This window comes from Dermacentor variabilis, chromosome 10 (assembly GCF_050947875.1).
Source record: "Dermacentor variabilis isolate Ectoservices chromosome 10, ASM5094787v1, whole genome shotgun sequence".
In the NCBI taxonomy this organism is placed as follows: domain Eukaryota; kingdom Metazoa; phylum Arthropoda; class Arachnida; order Ixodida; family Ixodidae; genus Dermacentor; species Dermacentor variabilis.
The window spans coordinates 113538764-113552484 of record NC_134577.1 but is presented as its reverse complement, the minus strand read 5'-3'; the positions used below and the strand labels follow the sequence as shown (position 1 = coordinate 113552484).

The following is a 13721-nucleotide window of genomic DNA, read 5'->3' as shown; positions in this document are numbered from 1 at the left end:
AAGCTTCTAACCGCTTACTTATCACACCCGCATACAGCTCAATGACAACGCATCAATAAAGTGGTACCTTGTGGGCTGCAACGTGCGCAAAATGTGGCGCTCGTCCTCTTGTTTTTGTGAGCACTAGCACGCACGCATGCAGCGAACAACCACAAACGGAGTGATCAACGCACACGACGCGTGCGTGTATTGTTCACGGAAAGACTGCCGCGTACGTGCTGTATGCTGTAGCAATACATTTGGCGACTGCACAACATAGCAGCACGATACAGGTGCAGTCGTAAACAGCACATTCTCGCCATCGGCCATACCATGCTGAATACGCCGGTTCTCGTCCGATCCCCGAAGCTAAGCAGCATTGGGCTCGGTCAGTACTTGGGAGGGAGACCACCTCGGAACACCGAGTGCTGATGGCACCGTTCTTTTTGCTTTTTTATTGCGTGCTTCTGTGACGCCTTGTTTTATTTTTTTTTTCATTTGCACAACGTGTGGGTGGTTGCATTTACTGTAACTTACGTTCAACTGGAGCCTGCTGGTAGAGCCAACGCCGAAGTGTAACACCAACAATATTCAGGCCACCACACGATATTGTAAGCGGAATGATGACGGTGGTAAGCGGTATACGTAATGATGCAAAATTTAGTCGCACAAGCTTCTAACCGCTTAGTTATCACACCCGCATACAGCTCAATGACAACGCATCAATAAAGTGGCACCTTGTGGGCTGCAACGTGCGCAAAATGTGGCGCTCGCCCTCTTGTTTTTGTGAGCACTAGCACGCACGCATGCAGCGAACAACCACAAACGGAGTGATCAACGTACACGACGCGTGCGTGTATTGTTCACGGAAAGACTGCCGCGTACGTGCTGTATGCTGTAGCAATACATTTGGCGACTGCACAACATAGCAGCACGATACAGGTGCAGTCGTAAACAGCACATTCTCGCCATCGGCCATACCATGCTGAATACGCCGGTTCTCGTCCGATCCCCGAAGCTAAGCAGCATTGGGCTCGGTCAGTACTTGGGAGGGAGGCCACCTGGGAACACCGAGTGCTGATGGCACCGTTCTTTTTGCTATTTTATTGCGTGCTTCTGTGACGTCTTGTTTTCTTTTTTATTCATTTGCACAACGTGTGGGTGGTTGCATTTACTGTAACTTACGTTCAACTGGAGCCTGCTGGTAGAGCCAACGCCGAAGTGTAACACCAACAATATTCAGGCCACTACACGATATTGTACGCGGAATGATGACGGTGGTAAGCGGTATACGTAATGATGCAAAATTTAGTCGCACAAGCTTCTAACCGCTTACTTATCACACCCGCATACAGCTCAATGACAACTCATTAATAAAGTGGCACCTTGTGGGCTGCAACGCGCGCAAAATGTGGCGCTCGCCCTCTTGTTTTTGTGAGCGCTAGCACGCACGCATGCAACGAACAACCACAAACGGAGTGATCAACGTACACGACGCGTGCGTGTATTGTTCACGGAAAGACTGCCGCGTACGTGCTGTATGCTGTAGCAATACATTTGGCGACTGCACAACATAGCAGCACGATACAGGTGCAGTCGTAAACAGCACATTCTCCCCATCGGCCATACCATGCTGAATGCGGCAGTTCTCGTCCGATCCCCGAAGCTAAGCAGCATTGGGCTCGGTCAGTACTTGGGAGGGAGACCACCTGGGAACACCGAGTGCTGATGGCACCGTTCTTTTTGCTTTTTTATTGCGTGCTTCTGTGACGTCTTGTTTTTTTTTTTTCATTTGCACAACGTGTGGGTGGTTGCATTTACTGTAACTTACGTTCAACTGGAGCCTGCTGGTAGAGCCAACGCCTAAGTGTAACAGCAACAATATTCAGGCCACTACACGATATTGTACGCGGAATGATGGCGGTGGTAAGCGGTATACGTAATGATGCAAAATTTAGTCGCACAAGCTTCTAACCGCTTACTTATCACACCCGCATACAGCTCAATGACAACGCATCAATAAAGTGGCACCTTGTGGGCTGCAACGTGCGCAAAATGTGGCGCTCGCCCTCTTGTTTTTGTGAGCACTAGCACGCACGCATGCAGCGAACAACCACAAACGGAGTGATCAACGTACACGACGCGTGCGTGTATTCTTCACGGAAAGACTGCCGCGTACGTGCTGTATGCTGTAGCAATACATTCGGCGACTGCACAACATAGCAGCACGATACAGGTGCAGTCGTAAACAGCACATTCTCGCCATCGGCCATACCATGCTGAATACGCCGGTTCTCGTCCGATCCCCGAAGCTAAGCTGCATTGGGCTCCCCGCAGGGGCGTCTGCGTCAGCAGGCGTTTGGTGTGTTGCGCCACCACGTACCCGAGCACACGAGGGTTGGACCCTCCCGCGTGTAGCCGTGCGCGGCTTAGCCGTGTCTGGGGAAAAGGGGATCCTGGAGGTTGAGCCGATGCCGGGCGTTTGGACCTTTAAGGCCCCCCGGCGGAGGCAACACGCCTCTTCGGCCTCGGCTTCACATAGACGGCCCCTCCAGACTGACCCACCTGGAGGAAATCGGCAGTCGCCTTTTCCTGTCCTCCTCTCCAATCTTCGTCTTTCTCTCCCACTTTTACATCTTTCCTGTCTTCTCCTCACTTCTCATTACTTCCTTTCTTCACGGCGGCAAGGGTTAACCTTGTGTATCTGCCCTCCCTTGGGTAAAATATATTAGGTTATAGTGGCAATGTACGGTTGGCGCTTGCAGCCTTACGCGTTAAGACCTGCAGCGTCCCCATGTTGGGCTCCGTGGTGGGTGGCCGCCATTGCTGCCGAAAACGAACCGAAATACCATGGGAACACCCGCATTTCCCCGCCTACTTGATCGTCACCCTCAGAAGAGGGGACGCACCGAAGACTTCAGCACATGTTTGACCCGCACAAAAAAGAACTACCCCAAGTACCATGTTGTCCATAGTGAAAACCCTGAAAACCAAGCCAGATTCATTTCGCCATTCACCGTAGCAAAATCTTTGACCGAAGCCTTAGGGTCAGGTTATAAGGTAACGAAAATGGCTAGCGGGGACCTTCTCCTTGAGATCCCTCAGAAACATCAGTACGAGAAGCTTGGCAGTCTCGTGACATTTGGTAACATTCCTATTTCTGTTACACAACACCGAACAATGAATAGCTCACGGGGAGTCGTGTCAGAGGCAGACCTCCTAGACTTGACAGAAACTGAACTCCTGGAAGGCTGGAAAGAACAAAATGTTACTGACGTAAAACGTATTATAATTAGACGAGACAACAAGGACATCCCCACTAAACATCTTATCCTAACATTTTCATCCAGCGTGCTGCCAGACACCATTGAAACAGGATACATCAGGTTAAATGTACGACCATTTATCCCCAACCCTAGACGATGTTTCAAATGTCAGAGGTTCGGCCATGGCTCGCAGAGCTGCCGTGGTCAAATAACTTGTGCAAAGTGTGGAGTCCAGGGCCACCCCTCAGACAACTGCAGTGGCACACCTCACTGTGTGAACTGCAGTGGTGACCATGCAGCTTACTCACGCTCCTGTCCGAACTGGAAGAAAGAAAAAGATATAATCACCCTTAAAGTCAAGGAAAACATTTCGTTTAAGGAAGCTCGTAAACGGTGCTCACCTTTTCACAGCATACCTTATGCTGATGCGGCGCGTCGGGGGGCAGCGTCGCAGCGGCCAATGCCAAGTACCCAGCCCGCGTGCAGCGAGCAGGTACCTTTGGCTCCTGCCCCCAGGGTGGAAGTAGGTAAGCCTACTCCATCCAACCAGCAACCAGGCCAGGCTACCCTTGGATTGCCGGCCCAACAAGAGTCATCTGCGGCAACCTGCGCTACGCGCAGCGATCCCGCAGGGCCGATAGCGGCCACGAAGGTAGGCGCAGCCGAGGCTGCCTCTACCTCCCCGGCCCCTCCCAGCGCTGGCAACAGCCGGCGCAGCCAAATTCCACAGGGAGCCCCATCGACCTCCGGGCTGGTGGGCGCAGGGGTCTTGCCCTCCAAGGCGGGACCCTCACTGGTAATTTCCCGCTCGCAAGAGCACGTGTCCGGCGCCTCACAAGAGGCAATGGACACAACACCTATCCCCACGGCGCACCAAGCGCCTAAGGAGCGGCGAGGCTCCCTCGAGCGCTCCAAAAAAGGCAAAACCCCGGTTACAGGGCCTCGCAAGAGCTCTGTAATCTAATTCAACATTTCTTTTTCCGTATACACAGCACCAATTTACATTAAATATGGATACACAAATCATACAATGGAACGTCAGAGGTCTCCTTAGAAACCTTGATGATGTGCAGGAAATCATCCACCAACACAATCCAAAAGTGCTGTGTTTACAGGAAACACATTTAAAACACAAACACACAAACTTTCTCTGTACTTATGTTACGTTTCGTAAAGATCGCGATGATGCCGTCGCATCATCGGGTGGTGTTGCGATTCTCACTCATAAAAGTATAGCATGTCAACCTTTACAGCTTCGAACGCCCCTTGAAGCAGTGGCGGTGCGAGTTGTTCTGCTAAACAAACTCATCACTATTTGCTCGCTTTATATACCCCCACATTACAAATTAACTAAACATGAATTTCAGTCCTTTATAGATGAATTGCCAGAACCCTATGTTGTTCTTGGCGACTTCAATGCACACAACGACCTGTGGGGCGACCCTCGTATAGATGCGCGAGGTCGTCTTATTGAACAGTTTCTTTTCTCTTCTGGTGCTTGTCTTCTGAATAAGAAGGAAGCGACATACTATTCTCTTGCAAACAGAACATTTTCTTCAATAGATCTTAGCCTAATCTCACCGTCACTACTGTCTGAAGTTGAATGGGAAGTTAACAACAATCCTTACGGGAGCGACCACTTCCCTATACTACTAAGAACATATAAAGAAAACGAATGTCTACCGCAGGCTCCCAGGTGGAAAATCGATACAGCCGACTGGGAGAAATTCCGAACTCTCACCAGGATCTCATGGAATGACATGTCCTCTTTAGAAATTGATGCTGCCGTTCAGTATCTTACTGCCTTCATTATAGATGCCGCATCTAAATGCATATCTGAAGTGAGCGGTTTCGCATGCAAACGGCGCGTCCCGTGGTGGAACGACGAATGTAGGACCGCCCGTAAGAAACAAAACAAAGCGTGGGGGTTGCTACGCGCCTCTCCCACTGCGGAGAATCTTATTAATTTTAAAAAAGCAAAATCCGAAGGAAGGAGAACGCGCCGACAGGCCAGAAGAGAGAGTTGGCAGAAGTTTTTATCGGGTATCAACTCTTATACAGAGGAGGGGAAAGTCTGGAACAGGGTTAACAGGATAAAAGGACGACAAACTTATTCACTCCCCCTGGTAAACACTCAAGGCGATACCCTGCTTGAACAAGCAGACTCACTTGGGGAGCACTTTCAGAGCGTGTCAAGTTCCAACAATTATTCAAAACCCTTTCTCAAATATAAACAAATAGAAGAACGCAAGCCACTCATAAGAAAGTGTCGGCAGAATGAACCGTACAACCGCCCCTTTAGTATTGCAGAGTTGAGAGCTGGCTTGAGCGCATGCAAGAGCTCTGCACCGGGATCTGACAGAATCATGTATGAAATGCGGAAAAACTTACACAATGACACGCAACTGACACTACTTACACTTTTCAACACTATCTGGGACGCAGGGTACCTTCCGACCGCATGGAAAGAAGCCATTGTGGTCCCTGTTTTAAAACAAGGGAAAGATCCTTCCTCAGTGGCAAGCTACCGCCCGATAGCCCTCACAAGCTGCATGTGTAAGGTATTTGAAAAAATGATAAATCAGCGACTGATCCATTTCCTTGAACAGAACAAAATGCTTGATCCCTATCAGTGTGGCTTCCGAGAAGGGCGCTCCACAACCGACCATCTTGTACGTATTGAAGGAAATATCCGGGACGCATTTATACATAAGCAGTTCTTCCTCACGATATTTCTCGATATGGAAAAGGCGTATGACACAACGTGGCGATACGGGATCTTGCGAGACTTATCGGAAATGGGCATTCATGGTAATATGCTAAACATAATAAAAACTACTTGTCCAATCGTACCTTCTGGGTGAAAGTCGGCAATGTGCTGTCACGTCCTTTTACACAAGAAACTGGTGTACCCCAGGGAGGCGTGCTCAGTTGCACACTTTTTATTGTTAAAATTACAACGCTTCGTGCTTCCTTACCACCAGCCATTTTGTATTCCGTCTATGTGGACGACATTCAAATAGGCTTCAAATCCTGTAACCTCACTGTATGCGAGAGACAGGTACAGCATGGTTTGAACAAGGTGTCACGGTGGGCAGAGAAAAATGGTTTTAAAATCAATCCTCAAAAGAGTTCTTGTGTGCTGTTTACAAGGAAGAGAGGCCTTGTTCCGGATCCTTGCTTACAAATGTGTGGACAACAGATACCTGTAAACAAAGAGCACAAATTTCTAGGTGTTATACTTGACAATAGACTCACTTTCGTCCCACACATTAAACAACTCAAAGAAAACTTTCTGAAAACAATGAACTTAATTAAACTTCTATCCCAGACTACGTGGGGTAGTGACAGGAAGTGCCTAATGAATCTGTATAAGAGCCTCATCCGGTCACGATTAGATTATGGTGCCGTGGTATATAACTCTGCCGCCCCGAGCGCGCTAAAGATGCTAGACGCTGTTCACCATCTAGGTATCCGCTTAGCCACGGGCGCTTTCAAAACAAGCCCAATTGAAAGCTTATATGCCGAATCCAATGAATGGTCTCTCCAACTACAGAGATCATACATCAGCGTTACATATTTCCTTAAAGTACGCTCCAATCCTGAACATCCATGTTTTGATACCGTTACCGATATGACGTGCGCTACACTTTTCAGCAACCGTCCCTCCATAAGACAGCCTTTTTCGCTGCGTGTGAAGGAGCTTAGCAATGAAATGCATGTCCCACTCCTCGAGCATCGCTTAATGCACACAATCAAGCTCTTAACTCCCTGGGAGTGGCAGGTGATACAATGTGACATATCCTTTATAAAAGTTACAAAGCACGCTCCTGAGGCCGAAATCAGAATGCATTTCCGGGAACTTCAGTACAAACACTCCTGCGCTGATTTCTACACAGACGCTTCGAAGTCAAATGCCGGGGTATCCTATGCAGCAGTCGGCCCATCCTTCTCGGAATCCGATGTACTGCATCCCGAAACAAGCATCTTTACGGCCGAGGCCTACGCATTACTCTCTGCCGTGAAGCCTATAAGAAGATCAAAACTTTCAAAAGCAGCGATCTATACAGACTCTCTAAGCGTCGTGAAGGCCTTAAAGTCACTCTACAAACATAAAAATCCCGTATTCAATGAACTGTATTCGGCATTATGTAAAGCGTACTCATCTAACCAGAATACCATAATATGCTGGGTCCCTGGCCATAGGGGAATCGAAGGTAACGTTCTCGCGGACGAGATGGCCACGTCAATCACATCGCAAGCTGTTAACCCTACCGCTGATGTGCCTGTCACAGACCTGAGGCCTTTCTTACGAAATAAACTGCGAAGTCACTGGCAGTGCACGTGGGACGCGCAAACAAATAACAAACTGCACGTTATAAAGCCCCAGTTAGGTTTTTGGCCCTCCCCAACAAAATCTCGGCGAACAGAAGTCCTATACTGTCGCCTCAGAATAGGACACACATTTGGGACCCACAACTTTTTACTCACGGGAAACGATCCTCCAACCTGTGGTAGATGCGGTGAGAGGCTGACCGTCCTCCATGTCCTCTTGGAGTGTCGGAAAGCCGAACCTGAAAGAAAGAAACATTTTCCGCTAGCATACCGTTATTACATCCCTCTGCACCCGGCTATGTTTCTTGGTCATGAACCGCTTTTTAACACCAAGGCAGTCCTCGACTTCTTAAAAGATGTAGTTCTACACGTCATAAGCCCATTAAATTCGTAGAGCATCCTCGCTCCAGAGGATGTCGCTGCGATAATTGTTTTAAATAGCACATGCCTCCAGGCCCTTGTGTTTCAAGGGCTCTAAGGAGGCATTAGTGCTCTAGCATATCTTATTTAATCTGATATATCTTTAGACATCATATCATTCTTTTTAATTGTCTTATTGTTCATAGTACACTTCATAACTCATCGCCATAATCTTATTATACAGATTTTACGCACTTTAGCGCTACCATTTTTAAGGCCCCTCTACAGCCACGGCACACCAACTTCATAGTACTCATGATTTCACTGCAAACAGATTAACACGGACATGGCGCTCTTTGGCCATATCTGGCCCTTGCGCCACTAAACCACACACATCATCATCATCATCATCATGCATTGGGCTCGGTCAGTACTTGGGAGGGAGACCACCTGGGAACACCGAGTGCTGATGGCACCGTTCTTTTTGCTTTTTTATTGCGTGCTTCTGTGACGTCTTGTTTTTTTTTTCATTTGCACAACGTGTGGGTGGTTGCAGTTACTGTAACTTACGTTCAACTGGAGCCTGCTGGTAGAGCCAACGCCGAAGTGTAACACCAACAATATTCAGGCCACTACACGATATTGTACGCGGAAGGATGACGGTGGTAAGCGGTATACGTAATGATGCAAAATTTAGTCGCACAAGCTTCTAACCGCTTACTTATCACACCCGTATACAGCGCAATGACAACGCATCAATAAAGTGGCACCTTGTGGGCTGCAACGCGCGCAAAATGTGGCGCTCGCCCTCTTGTTTTTGTGAGCACTAGCACGCACGCATGCAGCGAACAAATACAAACGGAGTGACCAACGTACACGACGCGTGCGTGTATTGTTCACGGAAAGACTGCCGCGTACGTGCTGTATGCTGTAGCAATACATTCGGCGACTGCACAACATAGCAGCACGATACAGGTGCAGTCGTAAACAGCACATTCTCGCCATCGGCCATACCATGCTGAATACGCCGGTTCTCGTCCGATCCCCGAAGCTAAGCAGCATTGGGCTCGGTCAGTACTTGGGAGGGAGACCACCTTGGAACACCGAGTGCTGATGGCACCGTTCTTTTTGCTTTTTTATTGCGTGCTTCTGTGACGTCTTGTTTTTTTTTTTCATTTGCACAACGTGTGGGTGGTTGCATTTACTGTAACTTACGTTCAACTGGAGCCTGCTGGTAGAGCCGACGCCGAAGTGTAACACCAACAATATTCAGGCCACTACACGATACTGTACGCGGAATGATGACGGTGGTAAGCGGTATACGTAATGATGCAAAATTTAGTCGCACAAGCTTCTAACCGCTTACTTATCACACCCGCATACAGCTCAATGACAACGCATCAATAAAGTGGCACCTTGTGGGCTGCAACGCGCGCAAAATGTGGCGCTCGCCCTCTTGTTTTTGTGAGCACTAGCACGCACGCATGCAGCGAACAACCACAAACGGAGTGATCAACATACACGACGCGTGCGTGTATTGTTCACTGAAAGACTGCCGCGTACGTGCTGTATGCTGTAGCAATACATTCGGCGACTGCACAACATAGCAGCACGATACAGGTGCTGTCGTAAACAGCACATTCTCGCCATCGGACATACCATGCTGAATACGCCGGTTCTCGTCCGATCCCCGAAGCTAAGCAGCATTGGGCTCGGTCAGTACTTGGGAGGGAGACCACCTGGAACACCGAGTGCTGATGGCACCGTTCTTTTTGCTTTTTTATTGCGTGCTTCTGTGACGTCTCGTTTTTTTTTTTCATTTGCACAACGTGTGGGTGGTTGCATTTACTGTAACTTACGTTCAACTGGAGCCTGCTGGTAGAGCCGACGCCGAAGTGTAACACCAACAATATTCAGGCCACTACACGATATTGTACGCGGAATGATGACGGTGGTAAGCGGTATACGTAATGATGCAAAATTTAGTCGCACAAGCTTCTAACCGCTTAATTATCACACCCGCATACAGCTCAATGACAACGCATCAATAAAGTGGCACCTTGTGGGCTGCAACGCGCGCAAAATGTGGCGCTCGCCCTCTTGTTTTTGTGAGCACTAGCACGCACGCATGCAGCGAACAACCACAAACGGAGTGATCAACATACACGACGCGTGCGTGTATTGTTCACGGAAAGACTGCCGCGTACGTGCTGTATGCTGTAGCAATACATTCGGCGACTGCACAACATAGCAGCACGATACAGGTGCAGTCGTAAACAGCACATTCTCGCCATCGGACATACCATGCTGAATACGCCGGTTCTCGTCCGATCCCCGAAGCTAAGCAGCATTGGGCTCGGTCAGTACTTGGGAGGGAGACCACCTGGAACACCGAGTGCTGATGGCACCGTTCTTTTTGCTTTTTTATTGCGTGCTTCTGTGACGTCTTGTTTTTTTTTTCATTTGCACAACGTGTGGGTGGTTGCATTTACTGTAACTTACGTTCAACTGGAGCCTGCTGGTAGAGCCGACGCCGAAGTGTAACACCAACAATATTCAGGCCACTACACGATATTGTACGCGGAATGATGACGGTGGTAAGCGGTATACGTAATGATGCAAAATTTAGTCGCACAAGCTTCTAACCGCTTAATTATCACACCCGCATACAGCTCAATGACAACGCATCAATAAAGTGGCACCTTGTGGGCTGCAACGCGCGCAAAATGTGGCGCTCGCCCTCTTGTTTTTTGAGCACTAGCACGCACGCATGCAGCGAACAACCACAAACGGAGTCATCAACGTACACGACGCGTGCGTGTATTGTTCACGGAAAGACTGCCGCGTACGTGCTGTATGCTGTAGCAATACTTTCGGCGACTGGACAACATAGCAGCACGATACAGGTGCAGTCGTAAACAGCACATTCTCGCCATCGGCCATACCATGCTGAATACGCCGGTTCTCGTCCGATCCCCGAAGCTAAGCTGCATTGGGCTCGGTCAGTACTTGGGAGGGAGACCACCTGGGAACACCGAGTGCTGATGGCACCGTTCTTTTTGCTTTTTTATTGCGTGCTTCTGTGACGTCTTGTTTTTTTTTTCATTTGCACAACGTGTGGGTGGTTGCATTTACTGTAACTTACGTTCAACTGGAGCCTGCTGGTAGAGCCAACGCCGAAGTGTAACACCAACAATATTCAGGCCACTACACGATATTGTACGCGGAATGATGACGGTGGTAAGCGGTATACGTAATGATGCAAAATTTAGTCGCACAAGCTTCTAACCGCTTACTTATCACACCCGCATACAGCTCAATGACAACGCATCAATAAAGTGGCACCTTGTGGGCTGCAACGCGCGCAAAATGTGGCGCTCGCCCTCTTGTTTTTGTGAGCACTAGCACGCACGCATGCAGCGAACAACCACAAACGGAGTGATCAACGTACACGACGCGTGCGTGTATTGTTCACAGAAAGACTGCCGCGTACGTGCTGTACGCTGTAGCAATACATTCGGCGACTGCACAACATAGCAGCACGATACAGGTGCAGTCGTAAACAGCACATTCTCGCCATCGGCCATACCATGCTGAATACGCCGGTTCTCGTCCGATCCCCGAAGCTAAGCTGCATTGGGCTCGGTCAGTACTTGGGAGGGAGACCACCTGGGAACACCGAGTGCTGATGGCACCGTTCTTTTTGCTTTTTTGTTGCGTGCTTCTGTGACGTCTTGTTTTTTTTTTTCATTTGCACAACGTGTGGGTGGTTGCATTTACTGTAACTTACGTTCAACTGGAGCCTGCTGGTAGAGCCAACGACGAAGTGTAACACCAACAATATTCAGGCCACTACACGATATTGTACGCGGAATGATGACGGTGGTAAGCGGTATACGTAATGATGCAAAATTTAGTCGCACAAGCTTCTAACCGCTTAATTATCACACCCGCATACAGCTCAATGACAACGCATCAATAAAGTGGCACCTTGTGGGCTGCAACGCGCGCAAAATGTGGCGCTCGCCCTCTTGTTTTTGTGAGCACTAGCACGCACGCATGCAGCGAACAACCACAAACGGAGTCATCAACGTACACGACGCGTGCGTGTATTGTTCACGGAAAGACTGCCGCGTACGTGCTGTATGCTGTAGCAATACATTCGGCGACTGCACAACATAGCAGCACGATATAGGGGCAGTCGTAAACAGCACATTCTCGCCATCGGCCATACCATGCTGAATACGCCGGTTCTCGTCCTATCCCGGAAGCTAAGCAGCATTGGGCTCGGTCAGTACTTGGGAGGGAGACCACCTGGGAACACCGAGTGCTGATGGCACCGTTCTTTTTGCTTTTTTATTGCGTGCTTCTGTGACGTCTTGTTTTTTTTTTTCATTTGCACAACGTGTGGGTGGTTGCATTTACTGTAACTTACGTTATACTGGAGCCTGCTGGTAGAGCCAACGCCGAAGTGTAACACCAACAATATTCAGGCCACTACACGATATTGTACGCGGAATGATGACGGTGGTAAGCGGTATACGTAATGATGCAATATTTAGTCGCACAAGCTTCTAACCGCTTACTTATCACACCCGCATACAGCTCAATGACAACGCATCAATAAAGTGGCACCTTGTGGGCTGCATCGCGCGCAAAATGTGGCGCTCGCCCTCTTGTTTTTGTCAGCACTAGCACGCACGCATGCAGCGAACAACCACAAACAGAGTGATCAACGTACACGACGCGTGCGTGTATTGTTCACGGAAAGACTGCCGCGTACGTGCTGTATGCTGTAGCAATACATTCGGCGATTGCACAACATAGCAGCACGATACAGGTGCAGTCGTAAACAGCACATTCTCGCCATCGGCCATACCATGCTGAATACGCCGGTTCTCGTCCGATCCCGGAAGCTAAGCAGCATTGGGCTCGGTCAGTACTTGGGAGGGAGACCACCTGGGAACACCGAGTGCTGATGTCACCGATCTTTTTGCTTTTTTATTGCGTGCTTCTGTGACGTCTTGTTTTTTTTTTCATTTGCAAAACGTGTGGGTGGTTGCATTTACTGTAACTTACGTTCAACTGGAGCCTGCTGGTAGAGCCAACGCCGAAGTGTAACACCAACAATATTCAGGCCACTACACGATATTGTACGCGGATTGATGACGGTGGTAAGCGGTATACGTAATGATGCAAAATTTAGTCGCACAAGCTTCTAACCGCTTACTTATCACACCCGCATACAGCTCAATAACAACGCATCAATAAAGTGGCACCTTGTGGGCTGCAACGCGCGCAAAATGTGGCGCTCGCCCTCTTGTTTTTGTGAGCACTAGCACGCACGCATGCAGCGAACAACCACAAACGGAGTGATCAACGTACACGACGCGTGCGTGTATTGTTCACGGAAAGACTGCCGCGTACGTGCTGTATGCTGTAGCAATACATTCGGCGACTGCACAACATAGCAGCACGATACAGGTGCAGTCGTACGTAAACAGCACATTCTCGCCATCAGCCATACCATGCTGAATACGCCGGTTCTCGTCCGTCCCCGAAGCTAAGCAGCATTGGGGTCGGTAAGTACTTCGGAGGGAGACCACCTGGGAACACCGAGTGCTGATGGCACCGTTCTTTTTGCTTTTTTATTGCGTGCTTCTGTGACGTCTTGTTTTTTTTTTTCATTTGCAAAACGTGTGGGTGGTTGCATTTACTGTAACTTACGTTCAACTGGAGCCTGCTGGTAGAGCCAACGCCGAAGTGTAACACCAACAATAT

The 13721-nt window shown here is 49.0% G+C and overlaps 5 non-coding genes and 6 pseudogenes across 5 annotated transcripts; all 11 read left to right on the top strand.

Moving 5' to 3' along the window:
* The first annotated feature begins 297 nt into the window (after nt 1–297).
* LOC142561213 (5S ribosomal RNA) lies at nt 298–416 on the top strand. Its single transcript, XR_012823738.1, has one exon. It is a non-coding gene; the product is annotated as a 5S ribosomal RNA (ribosomal RNA).
* A 530-nt stretch (nt 417–946) lies between these two features.
* LOC142561062 (5S ribosomal RNA) lies at nt 947–1065 on the top strand. The gene has a single exon (XR_012823592.1). It is a non-coding gene; the product is annotated as a 5S ribosomal RNA (ribosomal RNA).
* A 529-nt stretch (nt 1066–1594) lies between these two features.
* On the top strand, nt 1595–1713 carry LOC142562237 (5S ribosomal RNA; annotated as a pseudogene).
* A 7227-nt stretch (nt 1714–8940) lies between these two features.
* LOC142561116 (5S ribosomal RNA) lies at nt 8941–9059 on the top strand. The gene has a single exon (XR_012823644.1). It is a non-coding gene; the product is annotated as a 5S ribosomal RNA (ribosomal RNA).
* A 526-nt stretch (nt 9060–9585) lies between these two features.
* Nucleotides 9586–9703, top strand: LOC142562351 (5S ribosomal RNA; annotated as a pseudogene).
* A 526-nt stretch (nt 9704–10229) lies between these two features.
* Nucleotides 10230–10347, top strand: LOC142562349 (5S ribosomal RNA; annotated as a pseudogene).
* A 524-nt stretch (nt 10348–10871) lies between these two features.
* On the top strand, nt 10872–10990 carry LOC142561140 (5S ribosomal RNA). The gene has a single exon (XR_012823667.1). It is a non-coding gene; the product is annotated as a 5S ribosomal RNA (ribosomal RNA).
* A 525-nt stretch (nt 10991–11515) lies between these two features.
* On the top strand, nt 11516–11634 carry LOC142561139 (5S ribosomal RNA). Its single transcript, XR_012823666.1, has one exon. It is a non-coding gene; the product is annotated as a 5S ribosomal RNA (ribosomal RNA).
* Nucleotides 11635–12160: 526 nt separating this feature from the next.
* On the top strand, nt 12161–12279 carry LOC142562365 (5S ribosomal RNA; annotated as a pseudogene).
* A 526-nt stretch (nt 12280–12805) lies between these two features.
* On the top strand, nt 12806–12924 carry LOC142561863 (5S ribosomal RNA; annotated as a pseudogene).
* Nucleotides 12925–13453: 529 nt separating this feature from the next.
* LOC142562518 (5S ribosomal RNA) lies at nt 13454–13571 on the top strand (annotated as a pseudogene).
* Nucleotides 13572–13721: the final 150 nt, after the last annotated feature.